This window comes from Peromyscus maniculatus, chromosome 8, assembly GCF_049852395.1.
Source record: "Peromyscus maniculatus bairdii isolate BWxNUB_F1_BW_parent chromosome 8, HU_Pman_BW_mat_3.1, whole genome shotgun sequence".
NCBI lineage: Eukaryota > Metazoa > Chordata > Mammalia > Rodentia > Cricetidae > Peromyscus > Peromyscus maniculatus.
The window spans coordinates 101753317-101768185 of NC_134859.1; the positions used below are offsets into that span (position 1 = coordinate 101753317).

The following is a 14869-nucleotide window of genomic DNA, read 5'->3' on the forward strand; positions in this document are numbered from 1 at the left end:
GGAGATGATAGAAAAGACAGGAAAGAGACAGCGCCGAAGCCGGTAATAGCTGAGACCTTTCAAGAATGTTTTCCGAATCTCCCACTTTCTACCCATGAGGCATCTCTGCTTGCAATCTGATGCTATTTCAGAAGGGAGGGTTAGAGCCTTGAAAACAATGTTTGCCACCCTCCTCCTAGTTTGTAGAGCATTGTCCCTCCCCTAAAGTTGCTCTCACCCAAACAAGAAGAGGTTGGATAATTGAATGAATCATTATGTGTGTGAACGTGTACATGTATTCACATGTATATGTACATGTGTGTATGTGTAGGCCAGAGGTTGACGTTAACTGTCTTCCTTTATTGCTCTCCACATTATTGTTTTTTTTAGATGAATGTTCTCATTGACCTGGAGTTCATAGATTCCAGCCAGCCCCAGGAATCCCCCTGTCTGCTTTTCCAGTGCTGAGACTGTAGCTGGTGTCCTCTCACACAGTCTTTTACTTAAGTGTTGGGAATCGACTCAGAGCTCCATGCTTGAGTGCAAGCACTTCACCACTAAGCCATCTTCCAAGCCCTTCAGGTTTCAGCTCTTCTTGAAATGAGCCCCAGGGCAACCAAGTAGCCTGAACGCCAAAGAGAAGCGACAGACACAAACCACCTGCTTTGTTAGAGCCTGAGTCGGACAGAGAAGCAGCAGAAGTTTCATAGGCGCTGGAAGGCCACGTGCAGGGTAGCACTCGTTAGTCTGAAGTAGCATCTGATCCACTAAACTTCTGCTGACTAATAGCAATTTTCCTAGTACCCGCTAGCAGATGCTCCCGAGAAAGCCGTAGGCCAAGCAAGACACCTGAAGGAGCCACCGTGGGTGGTGGCCCTGATCAGCAGCTGCCGCTGTGAGAGCAGTGGACAGGCAGCCATTTCCCATGATCCTTCTCTCTCCTATGACCAAAAGCCTTGAGCCACCGGAGGAGGGACTCGGGCCATCAGCTAGACAGAAGTGAACAGCCACCATTTGGGTGGACACGGCAGTGCAGACCTCTGCCCGCTTTTTATCATTCTTCCTGCTAGCGTCTGGGGCAGGAGAGCCAGACCTCTCACCCACTGGCAAAGACTCGGTGTAGATGGGAAAAGATAAAAAGACAAATGCAGCGGAACTTGGAGAAGAGCTGATGGCGTTCAATTCTGGTGTCTAAAGACATCACTTGGAGGCTCCCAACTGTGGGAGGACAGGACACACCCCAGACAAAGCTCATAGGTAAGGCAGGTCAGCTACCGGAAGAGGACAGGGCTGGGGTGGCATGGTGGGTAACGTGTTTGTCATGTGATCATAAAGACCAGAGCTGGGTTGTACAGCACCCATATGAGAAGCTGAGAATGGTGTTGTGTACCTGGAACCCCAGAGCCTGGTGGGTGGAGGCAGTCAGACCCCTGGAGCTTCCTGACAAACTGATTTAGCCAAGTGCTAAGCCCACTAAGAGACGGTGTCTTTAAAAAAAAAAAATAGCTGGGAGAAGTGGTTGAGGAAGACATCTCAACCTCAATGTCTGGCTTCGTAGGTGCTTGAATGGGCAAGAGTGGGTATACATGAACGTATGTGCACATGTACACACACATACACATGCACAGAGACAGACAGAGAGACAGAGACAGAGAGGGAGAAAGAGAGAAGAGGAGGAGAAGGAAGAAGAAGAGGACAAAGGCCACCGTGCTGAAAAGGCTGAACAAGGGGCTTCCCTACAATCAGTGCTGGACAAGGCAACAGGGAACATCCCATCCCCTCCCTTGACCTGCAGGGGCAACCAGGAAATGGCAGTCAGCTGTTTGGAGAAGGGCAAGGTCCAGGTGGTCCAGGTTGGAGCCCTACATCCAAAGACCTGTGCAAGCCCAGCTGGAGCACCAACCCATAGAAACACCTTGCAGCATCCCAGCATCCACTGTAACTGGCAGCAGCAGTAGCCTACCACTAGGAAACTCGGAAGCCTGTGGTCCACAGGAAGTAACCATGGCAACAAAAGTACCCAAGTGCATCTCACAGGCCACATTAATGATGTGAAATAAGATGCCTGTTTCTAGGCATAAAGATGATTGACCTCATACTAGTTTGTTCTAAATACAATGTCTTCGTTGACTCAAAAATTACTCGACTCATGAAAGGGGAAAAAAAAAAGTAAATTATTGAAAGGAGGTAAAAACAGCCAAGAGAATAAGACATATAACCTAAAGTTAGAACTAAAAGTCAGGTAAGAACTTTATTACCTTTTAAAATTTGGTTTTAAAAAATATTTTAAATTTATTCTTTGAAAATTTCATGCATTTATCCATCACTACCTCCTTCCAACTCCCCCTGGTGCCCACAACTCTGACTGGAATGACAAATAAAAATGTGTTTACCATGCATTATAGGATATTTTTGCTTCTTTCTTTGAGATGAAATGAGATCTCACATAGCCCAAGCTAGCCTGAGATTTCCTGTGTACTCAAGGTTGGCCTTGAACTCATGATCCTTTTGCTTACACATCCCAAGTCCTGGGATTACAGGCACCCACCAACAAACATGGTTGTAAACTATAATTATGTTGTGGAATGGACTCAAGCTATGAACATGTTGCCTCACGTGTGTGTGTGTGTGTGTGTGTGTGTGTGTGTGTGTGTGTGTGTGTGTGTACAATTTAAATTTTATTCTCAAGGCTAGAGAGGTGGTTCAGCAGTTTAGAGTGTATACTGCATTTCCAAAGGATCAAAATTTGGTTTCCAGTATCCATGCTGGGCAGTTTATAACCACCTGAGCCTTTATCTCCAGGGAGATCTGATGCCCTCTTAGATCTCAACAGATAAGTGCCCTGGCATGCACACATACATACACATAATGAAAAACAAAAACAAATCAGAACAATTTTTAAGCATGAAAAATATTTTTAACTAGATTCACAATGCTACACAGCAAATCTCTTGAACTTATTCAAGAAATCAACTGGAATTTTGTAGCCTTTGACTAAAACGTTATTAAAATTGTAAAAGATCAAGTGAGATGAAAATGTGTACTACTGGGTGGAGATTTTCAGTTGAGATAAACTACGAGACTGGATCAGAAACGCTAGAAAAAATGGAAATATGTGACCAGAGGAGTAGGCGAGCTGGCTCAGTGGTTAAGAACACTGGCTGTTCTTCCGGAGGAGCTGGATTTGGTTCCCATCACCCACACGGTGGCTCACACCCATCTCTAACTCTAATCTGGGGATCCTCTTCTGGCCTCCTCCAGCACTGTACACACATGGTGCAGACATTCATGTAAGCAAACACGCCCCCTCCCCAATAAAATAAAATGATTTTTTTTAAAAAGCAGCAGAGATAAAGTTTTTCTCTTGGCATTATTAACCCCACATAGCTAAATGTGACTGAACAGAAGTTACACAAGCTGAAACACAAAAGAAATAAGGAAAGTGTGTGTGTGTGTGTGTGTGTGTGTGTGTACATTGAAAACTAGAGCCAGACTGGAATATATATGAATGTCATATCAAACTGTGTCCCATAGACGTAACTCAAGTCCCAATGCAAATAATTTTCAAAACTCGAAGAGAAATAAAGACATTCTCAGGCAAACAAAACCGGAGAAATTTAATTACCAACTCCCTGAGAATGCAAAGCTGTAAAGGAGTTCTTAAGGCAGAGAGAATATGACACCAGACAGAGATGCGAGCGCACACAGTAAACAGACGTTCTCCAAATAGAAAAAAAAAATGAAGGCAAATATTTAAAACGTTATTTTCTCAGTTTAGTCACTTTAAAAATAATTGCCTGCTTATGGACAAAAATACAAACAGTCTTTGGGGGTTTATAACATATGCAAAAGCATGTCACCAATAGCACAGACCATAGGAGGGAGAAATTGACAAGATAAGGCACAGCTCTTGCACAAGGCATCTATTAACAAGCTATTATTTAAAGACAGACTGTCAGGTATTAAAGACGTATGTGGAAAACTGGGCAATCAGTAAGATGTTTCTGAAAAACAGTAACTAAGGAACTAATAATGGAGAAAAAGTGAGATACCTAAGTGAGCAAACAAATAAATAAAATTAGTCATGCATTGTGCTGAAAGAGAAAAGCTGGAACAAATAGAAAATAGTTGACAATTTGGAAGATTTAAATCAAGCCACGTCTATCCTGGCATTAAATATAAATTGAAAGACCTCACCGGAAAGGCAGAGATTCTGAGAATTGAGATTAAAATCAAGACCCAACTCTAGGTTATCTATAAGGAGTATGCTTTCCTTTTGCTATGCGGAGGGGTGCACACATGAAGGGGGCGTATGTATGCTTGTGGAGATCGGAGGACAACTTTGGGGCATCACTTCTCTTCTGCACCTGGTTGATTCGGGGTCTCTTGTTATTTCATGCTGCAGACTCCAGGCCAGGGAGCCCACAAGCTTCTGATTTTCCTGTCTCCACCTTCCATCTCTCCATAGGAATCCTGGGATTACAGATGTGCACCATTGCATCCAGCCTTTAGATTTTTTATTTTAATTGTGTGTGTGTGTGTGTGTGTGTGTGTGTGTGTGTGTGTGTGTGTGTGTGTGTTCATGAGAGCAGGTGTTCATGGCATCAGATCCTCTGAAACTGGAGTTACAAGCAGCTGTTGTGACCTGGGAACTAAACTCAGGCTCTCTGCAAGAGCAACAAGCCCTCTTGACCACTGAGCCATCACTCCAGCCCCACATCAAGTTTTAAAAACAAAAAACGAAACCATGGGTTCTGGGATTGAGTCCAGATTGTCAGGCTTTCAGGGCCAACACTTTTCCCCGCTGAGCCCTCTCGCTGTCCCAGAGGCACGCTTTAACAACAGAGGCAGAAATAAGCTGCCTGAGTATTGACAGGAAAAGATTGACTTGCGCTAACCACACGTACAGTAACAAAAGTAACTATATTAACCCAACTATAATTGCTATAAAGTAACAAAAGTAACTAGACTAAAAGTAGTAAAACTAACAGGCAGAATATTACCAGAGATAAAGAGAGGTGTTGCTTCATAGTTGAGGATCAATTCATGAAGACACTATGAGCATCTTAAAGCAATGTTTCTCAACCTGTGGGTCATGACCCCTTTGGAAGTCAAATGACCCTTTCATAGGGGTCACATAATATCAGCTACCCTGGGTATCAGATCTTTACATTACAATTCATAACAGTAGCAAAATTACAGTTACAAAGTAGCAACAAAAATAATTTTATGGTTGGGGGTTACCACAACATGAGGAATTGTATTAAAGGGTCCCAGCCCAAGGAAGGTTGAGAATCAGTGTCTTAAAGGATGTACCTAACAGCAGAACCTCAAGCTATACACAGGAATGACAGTTGAGAGTTGAAAAAACGTCAACAATTCCACACATAGTGCTGGAGTCTCAACACTTCCATCCCAGCAAGTGATTGACTTAATAAACACAGCCTGTAGGAACAGAGGCCCCAAAGAGCTCCCACCAACCGGACGGTGCCCTGATGTTCAGAGAGCACCCAGCGAGCGATAGCATATTCTTCCCAAGTGCATGTGGGTTATGTTCTAGACCACAAGATGCACTAGGGAAGATGGAAATTACACAAAATGCATCGTCTAGCCACAGACAAGGATGTAGATATCAGTAACAGAGTCAAAAGATTTGAAATGAAGCAGTATACTGCTAATGAGTCCTAGAGAAAGACACAGAGAGATTACAAACTATTTTTGAACTGAATAAAAAAACACACACGTACTAAAATTTGCATGATGTAGCAAACACAAGACTTCAAGATAAATTTATAATATTCCACCCCAAATAGGAAGGAAGTAATGTCTCAAATTGTCTAAAGTTTGGTTTTAAAAAGTGATAAAGGTGAGGGAAATGGCTCAGTGGGTAAGAGAGCTTGTCATGCACTCCTGAGGAGCTGAGTTCAAATCCCCAGCACCCATGCCAAAAGCTAGGCAGGGGTGTGTGTGTGTGTGTGTGTGTGTGTGTGTGAAACCCAAGACAGGAGTCAGGAACAGGTGTATCCCAAGAGCTAGTATGCCATACTGTAGTCTCCACATGTGCATGCACTGGGTGTATACTCATGGACACACACCACACACATACATACACAAAACTAAATAAGTTAATTAATTAATTAATAGAACTTCCCTTAAAATGGGCTCTTGAAGTCAAGGGAGGATCATGCAGGCTAGGAGCTGATGCCCTGGCCTCTGTGGAGTGGCACACCAGGGTCTGTTATAACCTGTTGAGTGACTGTGGAAACTGTACCAGAATAGAGAAAATTGGAGAAGGCACTTTCAGAGTTGTATATGAGGGTAGACACAAAACTACAGGTCACAAGCTGGCCGTGAAGAAAATCAAACCAGAGGATGGAAAGATGGTCCAGCAGTTCAGGGCACCTGCTGCTCTTACAGAGGACCCAAGTCAGTCCCCAGCACCCATGTCAGGTGGCTCACAACTTCCTGTAACTCCAGCTTCCGGGGTGTCTGATGCCTCTGGCCCCCATGGCTACCTAAATATACAGGGCATACATACTCTCACACACATACATGTCCATAATTTAAAATAATAAAAATAAATATTTAAAAATTCTAAAGAAAAGATTTAAAATAGAGAGTGAAGAAAAGGTTCCTAGAACTGCAAGCCAGGAAATTTCTCCACTTAAAGAACTTTGTTATTCAAATAGAACCAGTTATCAAGATATGCTTCAGCAAGATCCCAGGTTACAGCTCATTAATTCCCTTCTGTGGATCTCAAGAGGTACTTGAAATCTGCCCTTTCTGACCAGCTCCTGGCTCCTCCACTTACTGAGTTACTTACACCAAATCCATCAGGGACAGTGTCTGTCATTCCCAAAGAGTTCTTCACAGAAACTTAAGACCTCCAAAGCTATAGATGGATAACAAAGAAACAGTCAAATTGGCTGGTTTTGCCCTGGCCAGAGCTCTTGAAATTGCAATTAGAGTGGACATGCACAAGGTAGTGGTCTTCCCTCTCCAAAAGCCTTGCAGGGGTCAGCTCACCACCCAACCCCAGTTGACATTTGGGGTAAGTCATATCTGCAGAACTCACAACCAAGAAATTCCTTCTCATGGGGATTCAGAAATGGACCCTTCAGGATCTTCAAAGCGTTGTGTAGTGCCAACAAAAAAGTCTGGTTGGAACTGGAGTCTCGGCAGGGCTACAAGACTATGTTTCCCAAATGGAAACCATGGAGCATCAATCCCACATGAAGAACCTGGGTAAAATGGCTTAGCTTTTTTCTAGAAAACTTTAGTCTATGAATCTATCAGACAAATTTCTGGCGTAATGGCTCTGAAACATTCATACATGATGACACAGTCAGATTAAGAAGATATAGCTTGGGGCTGGAGAGATGGCTCAGTGGTTGAGAGCACTGGCTGAGTGTTCTTCCAAAGGGACTTGGATTTGGTTCCCAGCACCCACATGGTGGCTCACAACAGTCTGTAGCTCCAGTTCCACGGGAACTAACACCCTCTTCTGGTCTTTGAGGGCACTGCATGTATGTGGTACATACATATACAATCGGGCAAAAAAAAATCCATACACACAAAATAAAGACAAATAAATCTTTTTTTAAAAACTAAATGTTGCTTTCTATCTGAGTCCCCACATATGGTGTTGGGGACAGACAGTTGTATGGAGTTCTGACTGTTGTCACTCTTACTCTCTTGGATGTTTTCTCGCCTAATTTCATTTATGTGTGTGTGTGTGTGTGTGTGTGTGTGTGTGTGTGTGTGTGTGTATAACTTGAAGTGTAGCTATTGCTCTACATGAATTTGAATGTAACAATTCTGCACATGTGTAAAAAATATATTAAAGGAAGAACAGTGTAAACCCTAAGAGGGAAGAGAACAATAAAGAGCAGAAATTAACAGTATTGAAGATTGTGCACTCAGCTGGGCATGTGCAATGCTAACTCACTGTAAAGGTCAGTGTGGAGCCAGACTGATAAGGAGAAAAGCAAAGAAGAAACAGGATTGGGAGCTGGAGAGACGGCCCAGTATTGAGTATATGAGTATTTCCTGTGCAATCAAAAGGGCCTGAGCTCAGATCCCCAGCACCTGCATAAAAAGTCGGGAGCAACAGAAGCTGAGGTGGCAGAGGCAGGGAGACCCCTGGTAGGCACTGGCCAGCCAGCCTAACCATAGCAGTGGGCTCCAGGTTCAATGAGAGTCTTGCCTCAAAAAGTAAGATAGAGAACAAGTGAAGAAGACACTGGATGTTGACCCCTGGCCTCGACACATGCACATACATAAACACACACACACACACACACACACACACACACACACGGAGAAAACAAAATGATCACTAATGAGCATAAAGGAGGAGCCATCACTCTGGATCCAACAGACACTAGCAAGATGATAAAGAAACACCGTGGACACCTTTCAGCATCCTGGATTGAATGGACATAGCTCTTGAAGGACACAAATTATCAAAGCTCATTCAAAAAGTGACACAGAAATTGGCCAGTCTTACATTTGTTCAAGAAATTAAAGAGGTTTACAATCTCTCCTGTGAAGAAAACCATGTGCATCACATGGCAAGTTCTTCAGGCATTTCTGGAAAGAACGATATAACACTACGCGGATACCTTAAGATAATAGATAACAAGCGTTAGGGGAGGCCAGGGCCTCCTTACTATGAAAGCAGACTGATGACAGGAACAGAAAACTCCAAGAAGAACAGTTGGGGCCAGGGATGCATCCCAGGACATCCCAGGAAGCTGCCGTTTCCACAGAAGAGTCACACGCTGGTGTCTATCGCTGCTGCCATGCAAGGACACAGCTCCCCTCTAAGCCCCGTGGAATTGGGGTGCTGGTGTCAAGGAACCAGAAAAATATGAGGCATCAACTGAAGCAGAGGATTTTTAAATAGTGAATAATTCAGGAAGGGAGGTCAAAATTAATATTCCTGTATGAGTCAAGAAGAATGGAAGTGTGTTCCATAATTTTAACCCTCATTAAGTCAAGTATGCATACAAACTAGAATAACTTCTAAAATAGGCATAGAGCATATAATTCATCAAGCAGATAGGAAAATGAAACGGTAATAATTTTTTTTAAGATAGCCAGTACTGGGGAGATGTCTTGGTGGGTAAAAGGTTTGCCACACAGACAGGAAGACCTAAGTTTCCATCCTCCAGAACCTGCATTAAAGTTGGTCATGGTAGCACCCATCTGTCACCCAGAGGGTGGGGAGTGCTGGTCTCTGGGGTTTGTTGGCCAGGCATTCTAGTCAAAATGGCAAGCTCCGGGTTTAGTGGGAGACTCCAGCTCAAGAACTAAGGTGGAAGTGTGAAGATGACTCAGTGAGTAACACGCTTGCTGTGCAAGCACAGAGACCCGAGTTCGAGCCCTCAGGACCCACCGGAACCAAATGTGCAAACAAAACAAACAAGCAAAAGCAGGTGAAGTGTGCCTGTAACCCTAGCCCTGGGGAGGCCGAGACCGGAAGACCCTGGGGCAAGGTAGCCAACCAGCCTAGGCCAACGGGCAAGCTCTGGGGAGAGAAAGAGGTAGGGGTGGGAAAGAGCAACCAAGACTCTGTCTCAAAGATAACAGCAGAGGATAATAGCTAATAATATAATTTATATTATTATCAATATATAATAATAATAATTAACATAATAATAACAATAATAAAGAATAACAGAGGAAGATACCTGATGTCACCCGCTGGCCTCTGCATGCACACATGTGCACACACATCCATATCATCACATGCACAAACACAAAAGTAAAACAAAACAATCATTCTAAATAAAAGCAAAAGGAATCTCAACAAAAAGCATATAAAAAGTGCTCGAAATTAACCTGGATATGCCAATATCATTAATAAGTGGGGAGGAATTAGAATTTGATTTAAGATAACAAAATAAAAAAAAAACTGTTTTGTTTTTTAAATCTTTCTAAGCATGTGTATGAGCTAGTTTTTGTCAGCTTGACACAAACAAAAGTCACCTGGGAAGAGGGGTCTCAACTGGGGAATGGTCTCCCCCCAACCGGCCTATGAACATGTCTGTGAGGCGTTTCCTTGATTAATGATGGATATGGAAGGGCCCAGTCCACCATGGGTGGTGCCACCCTTAGGCAGGTGGTTCTTGGGTTATATAAGAACGCAGGTTGAGCAAGCCATGGAGAGCAAGTCGGTAAGCAGCATTCTTCATGGCTTCTGCTTCAGTTCCTGCCTCTGAGTTCCTGCCATGGCTTCCCTTCGTGATGGACTATTAGTCTGTAAGCCAAATAAACCTTTCTTCCCCAAGTAGCCTTTGGTGAATGTTTTTATCACAGAGATAGAGACTAAAGTAGGACAACATGGTTGAGAGGGGACAGGAAAACCCGAATTTCAATGATTAAACCCCAATGTTAGAGAAAACAAGTGGGCTGAGGGCGGAGCTCGGTGGTAGAACCATTGCTTAGCATACACGGGGCCCTGGAGTTTTTGCCAGCGCTGCTGAAGAGCAGGGAAGTGTGGTGGGTATGGCAAGAAAAGTCTAAGCAAAGACTGCTGCTGACATGGTATAGACATCACATGAATTGGATTTTTATACTTTTGGTTGTGAGCCTAGCCTTTAACGGCTGAGCCATCTCTCCAGCCCATGAATTGGATTTTTAAACAAAAAGAATTAGTAAAAGTAAAGGGTTTAATTAATCAGAAAAAAATATGTATATCCATTCTGAATCTAAACTTGCATGTACTAAAAAAGTGAAGCACAGAACACATAAAATACAAACTGACAAACCACAGGGAGAAACAAAAATTCACCACCATAGTGAAAGGTTTTTAATAGATGGGTCTCAGCAATTGATCAAACAGACCCCAAAAATATTACCAAGAATACAGACAATCTGCAAACACAATTGAAAAAGAATTCCAGAGAAGAGGCTGCCTTCAGGAGGCAGAGGCAGGAAGATACCTGAGTTTGAGCATAGCAGGTCTGCATAGCAAGTTCCAGGCCAGCCAGGAACACATAGACTCTGTCTCCAAAACAATTTGTGTGTGTGTGTTTCAAAATCTCTATATCTGAGCCAGGAATAAAGCATGATCCCAGCACTGGAGAGGCTGAGGCAGGGGAATCACAAGTTGGAGATCAGCTTGAACTATGCAATGAGAGAGACAGAGACAGATAGAGACAGAGAAAGAGAGAGAGAGAGAGAGAGAGAGAGAGAGAGAGAGAGAGAGAGAGAGAGAGAGAGAGAGAGAGAGTCCTAAATAAGTAATTGAAAATTATTCCATGTAAACATTGTAGGGTGTAACTTTTGCAATATTTAGAAGAAGGTTTCTATTTTCATTGTGCATGCAGACTCAGAAAGCAGTCATCAGCTGAGAAAATCCAAAGGACACCAGCAGAATAGACTTCATGAAAGCAGAAAATGTTAGAGGTAAGAATAAGAAGCCCAGCATAACTGGTGAGCTCCAGGTTCAGGGGGAAATAAGATGGAGAGCAAGTGAGGAAGATCCTGGTTGCTGCCTCCACACACGTGCACAGCGTGTGCAAGCACACAGGCACACAAAGGCCTCAAGTGATCAAAGACCATATACACAAGCATGTGTATACACACACACACACACACACACACACACACACACACATTTGTTTAAAAGACTATTTCCTTGCAAAATCAGTCAGAGCCAAACAAAGAAGTGCTGGGGATGAGTCCGGAAGGTAATACAAAGAATTAAACTGGTGTGTGTGTGTGTGTGTGTGTGTGTGTGTGTGTGTGTGTGTGTGTGTGTGTAAAAACTGCCAGAGCCACAGTGCTTAAACCCAGGAGAAGGGAGTCCAAAAAACCTTAGCAATAAATTGTAAAACTTAGGCAAAATGGATAAATTCTAGAAAAATACAACTTATCCAAGAAGCAGGAGAAAACCTAGAGAGGCTAATGACCTTTACAGAAATTGAATTATTAGCTAAAACTCTTCCAGGAAGAAGAAAAAAATCCACACATTTCAATGATTTATCAGCAATTTCTACCCAATGTTTTAGGAACTGCTCTTGCAGATCACTTGAGGGGGGGAAGGCACCTGCCTCAGACCATCTGAAAGGCTACCATAATCTTAATTTCAAAGGCAAATAGGGATAATATTAGCAAAGGAATTATACACACACACACACATCAATTGAATCGAAGGCAAAAACTAGTTAGTTGGTATAAAATAGATCTTTCATTTTTCAGCCAGAAAATTTCAAAATCTCCAAAGCCTGGTGCAGTCAACATGGATCTTTCCCTACATCGCACAGCAGGCAGCTGAAGCTCAGCAGGCAGCTGAAGCTCCACAGTGTGACAGAGGGACCCAGGGTAAGTCCCTCTATGCCCCGTAAACCATGTGGTTTCTGGAGTTACTGCCAAAGGACAAGATGAGCCTAGGGGGCGGGGAAACCTTGTGGGATGGTTGTAACCTCCAGGAACAGAAGGGGCTTACACTATTGCCATGGCCTTGACATGTGTGCCCACCACACACATTGACCCAAATTCATGTGCTGAAGACCAGCCCGCCATAGCTTAAGAAATCCTGACCTTGGAAATGGGAACATTAGAGACATAAGATGACTTTTATTGACAGATTAAGGAGAAATGAAGTCATATGAGTAGATTCTTCAATCTGACTAGAGTCCTTACAAGAGATGGACATCTCAACAATATGGCTGCCCAAGCAAGACCTGCAAGATGATAATGCAACATGGATGGGGGAAGTCTCACGAGGCCCCACTCCTAAATGAGAGCTACAGTCAATCAATAGCTCAGAGAGGAAGAACCAGTCTTCTCCAAGGATGAGCCTCCAGATAGGTTATCCAACCTCAAGTGGTCTCCCCTAAACACATGTATGTAAGAGCGACACTAAGAGAGATTCAGCAGGCTGTATTTATATATTTATATGTATGTATACATATAACATGTAACAATAATAAAGAAATGGAGGCCATGAATTTGAGAGGGAGTAAGTGGGCATGGGAAGAGAAGGGGGGAGAAGACAGAGAGGGAGGAAGGGAAATGACATAAATACAATATTCATATATGAAATTTAATTTAATTTAATTAAAAGTTAAAAGAGAGGGAGGGAGGGAGGGAGGGAGGAGAATGGGCCCCAGACATGCCCTGAGAAAAGATCATATCGGGGCACACTGTGGGGTAGCATCCACAGTCAAGAGAGAGGCCTTGAAGAGAACGTGCTGGCTCCATACTCTTAGACTTCCAACCTGCAGAACAGAAGAGGAAATACGTGTTTGTTAAGCCACGCCTTCTGTAGCACTCTGGACAGAGCAAACAAATGTTCCTCTCACTCCCGTGCCTCACGTGGTCCCAACATGGCTGCAAAGAAGGGTTAGAAGATTTGCTCTGCTCTGCTCCTGGGGAAAGGAAGTGGTGGTTTAAGTATTGCTTGCTCTCTGCCCCATGAACACAGCTATAAAAGTTCCTACACAAAACATCTCCTGTGACTACCAGCTCGGAAGGAGATGAGTGAGAACCGGGAAGGCGGCTCAGTTGGTGAAGCATTCGTCACTCAAACTTGAGGACCTGAGTTTGACCCCAACACCCAGGAAAAAGCCAGATGCAGTGGCACACACTTGTCATCTCAACACTGGGCAGATGGATCTAGGGGCTTTCTGGTCAGCCTAGCCTACTGGGTGAACTCCACGTTCATAAAATGATTCTGTCTCAAAAACAGAAAACATAACAAACAAACAAACAAAACCAAGGTGAGGCCTGGAGAGATGGCTCAGTGGTTAAGAGTATATACTGCTCTTGGAAAGAACCCAAGTTCAGTTTCCAGTAATCATGTTGGGCAACTTACAACTGCCTGTAATTCTGGCTCCAGGAGATCTAATGCCCTCCCTGGCCTCTGTGGGCACCTAAACTCATGTGCACATTCCCACACAGATACACATGCATATGTAGATAACTAAAATAATGAAATAAATCCTTAAAAAACATAAAGATGGATGGCTTCTGAGGAATAATACATGGGTTGACCTCTGGCCTGTGCGCGCGCGCGCACACACACACATACACACACACACACACACACACACACACACACACACACACACGAAGAAGAAGAGGAGGAGGAGGAGGGGGAAGGGGAAGGAAAGGGGAAGAGGAGGAAAAAGAAAAGTGAGCAAAAGCACAAACTGCCATTTTCTAGGACAGAAAGTGTGAGGGCCAATAACTATTTGAAAATAGTGGCAACTCCTAGGTTGTCCCCTAAGTTTGGGCCCAGATCCTTCACACTGGCTTCAGATGGCCTGTGTTGGTAAATAGACAAATAAAAAAGAAAATTCTACCTAGATCCAGCTTCCCACCCACAAGACATGAGAAGGTGGGGACCAACAGGGCCCCTCATCCTCCACTGGGGTGGAGTGGATGTTGATAGAGCCATGTTGGAAAAGCACTAACCAGCTACCGTAAGAACAGTAGAATGCGTGCTTACCCCCAGGCTCAACGACTGTACCTCCAGGAACAGGCACAGGTGCATCCCAGACTTTCGCTTGCTCCTAACCGTGTTCAAATGCAAACCCCGGGGCGGGGCTGTAGCTCAGCCAATAGAATGCTTGCTTCGCATTCACAAAGCCCCGGGTTGAATCTCTAGTGCTGCATAAATGGTGCTGCACATCTGTAATTCCAGAACTACTGAGGTGGACTCCAAAGGATCAGAAGTTCAAGGTCATCCTCAGCTACCCATCGAGTTTAAGGCGAACCTGGCATACGTGAGAGAGAGATTCTGTCTCCAAAAATAAATAAATAAATATTTCATGGCACACCTTAAAAAATAATGCAAATTCTGATGTGGTCACTCTGGAATCAGACCCTGAAATTCTGCATTTGCTGTCAAAGTCACCATACTGAGAACCACACT

The 14869-nt window shown here is 43.7% G+C and overlaps 1 long non-coding RNA gene across 2 annotated transcripts; it reads left to right on the forward strand.

Annotated features, from left to right (window-relative positions):
- Nucleotides 1–963: 963 nt before the first annotated feature.
- LOC143274502 (uncharacterized) lies at nt 964–12991 on the forward strand. Of its 2 annotated transcripts, XR_013053121.1 has the most exons (4): nt 964–1236; nt 11316–11394; nt 12190–12312; nt 12578–12991. It is a non-coding gene; the product is annotated as an uncharacterized LOC143274502 (long non-coding RNA). The 2 variants fall into 2 exon arrangements; XR_013053120.1 differs by having other exon boundaries at nt 12190–12991.
- The last annotated feature ends 1878 nt before the right edge of the window (nt 12992–14869 follow it).